General features: G+C 37.7%; 1 pseudogene; it reads left to right on the top strand.

Annotated features, from left to right (window-relative positions):
• Positions 1 to 241: 241 nt before the first annotated feature.
• On the top strand, positions 242 to 1805 carry LOC149004808 (F-box/kelch-repeat protein At1g57790-like; annotated as a pseudogene).
• Positions 1806 to 2063: the final 258 nt, after the last annotated feature.

Below are 2063 nucleotides of genomic sequence, written 5' to 3'. Positions count from 1 at the left end.
TGGTTTAATGTTTATGCACTGAATCGGTTGACCGGATGATGGGTTTAATTGGGTCAACCCAGTGATCTGGCCTGAGTCCCTGACAACCAACTTCTATTTGGCGGGAGTTTTCCGCACTACTTCAAAGCGTCGAGAGCCTGAACTGAAGAGAAGAACAAGGTGGAAAGCTGAACATTATCCATAAGAAAGCTTAATAGTCTGCCGGTACTCCATGTTCAAACACTCTATCAGGATTTTCTTGATGAGAAGAAGAAAAAGAACAAGAAAGACGGAGAAATCTTGAGTTTTTTTTTACTCGACTACACTTTCTGTAACTTTTTGCTTTGATTTCTGGATTTATTCCAATCTATTTCAGGGTTCCTATTAGAAAAAAACTTATCAGCTAAATGTATTAATTTGTATATGTATTTGCATTAATGGCACATAATTTGTAGAATTTGTGATGGGATTCAGAAGCAATCCATTTTAGGGTTTGGATAACAATTTGATTCATAGCGTCATAGTGTGGGTTTAGTTTACTTTGAAAAACTTGTATCAGGATTTAATAAACAGAATGGAAAGTAAAAAGTTAATGCAATATATCTTGGGTGTCTTTTCTTTTTTTTGTTCTTTTGTTAAGAGGAATATGTGAATTCAATTTCCTTTTTCTGAAATATTATGTACTAATTTCAATTTATTGTTTTTCATGCATTGCCGTATACGGTTAGAGTGGATGAGCTGCGGCCTTGGCCTGGGCCTGGGCTTCCTAAGGAAATCTTGGAGTCCGTTGTGCCTCAAAGATAATCTCCTTCTGTCATGTGTATGGAAGAAATGGGGATTTGTTGCCTGTTCGCTCCGCGTTGTTAACGAATCTCTCTCCATGGCTGTTTTTTGTTGGCGGATTAATCAAATTCTTTGATCCTTCACGGAGCAAGATCTATGCTGATAAGAGCCCAGAGTTACGATGCTTAGAGATTCGGTGTAGCAAGGGTGAATAGGTGATGTACTCTAGATTGCACACTGGAATTTTCTTATTCATTCTCTTCATCATGTCAAATATTGATCTTCCAGAGCTGCATATGTATGACCCGTGCGTGATTTATGCACCCACATCCCCTGACTGTGTAATCTTTGCAGTTGATACTGGCCTAGACTCGGTTACAGCATTCGGCCCCATTTGGATTTCTATAGGCATTTGGCATCCAGGTGATAAGCAGTGAACGACTTTAAGGTTCAAAATTAAGGATGTCGGCTTTATAAATTGGGGGAAAGGTCCAATTTTCTGCAACGGACTATTCTATTGTTTGAGTGTATGTTCTTCTAATTTGGTACGGGTATTTGATCCAAAGAAACATACTTGGAGAATCCTTGATGTTTCTCCACCTAAACTTCCTCGTCTGTGCTATGAAGAACTGAGAAGTAAACACATGGTGGAATTTGAGGGGAAGGTTTTATTGGTGTGTGTATGTTATCCTGATAATTCTGTTATATTCAAGCTGGATCTGTCCAAAATGAAATGGGTTGATGTAGGGAATGTAAATGGTGTTACATTATTTGTCAGCTCTCGCTCTTCTCTTGTGGTGACTATTGTTCCAAGACTATTGAGTAACTGTGTCTTCTTTTCGAAGCATTGCAACTATGGAATGAATAGCTACTTATATTCTCTTAATGATCGTAAATATCATCCTGCTATACAAAAACATGAATGGCTGTTCAGGTTCTTTCACAAGGCTGTTTGGATTGAGCCACCCAAGGGGAGTCATCTTGAGTTTGATGAGCTTTACCAAATGTCATACATTTCCTTGTTAAAGACTAGTGTAGGTTGATTCAGATGGATTTTGTTAGTCCTTGCTTTTGCTTTTGCTTTTGGTCTTGTAACTAAGGATATGAATCAGTTAGGTTGGAAATATAAAGAAGTCTGACACCTACCCTTTTATTCACTTCTTTGAAAGACAAATCTGGAATATTATCTGTTGGGTTTAAGTAGTTACGTAATTGTAAATCTTACTTAGTCTATTTATTTTGTCTCCGGTGGGACTTAGTTTTTTCTTTTCTATTTCTATTTCATCTTCACAGGACATAGG

The sequence above is a fragment of the Hakea prostrata genome, chromosome 9 (genome assembly GCF_041222555.1).
Source record: "Hakea prostrata isolate BN-2017 chromosome 9, UWA_Hpros_2, whole genome shotgun sequence".
Classification (NCBI taxonomy): Eukaryota; Viridiplantae; Streptophyta; class Magnoliopsida; order Proteales; family Proteaceae; genus Hakea; species Hakea prostrata.
This window is presented reverse-complemented; position numbering and strand designations above follow the sequence as displayed.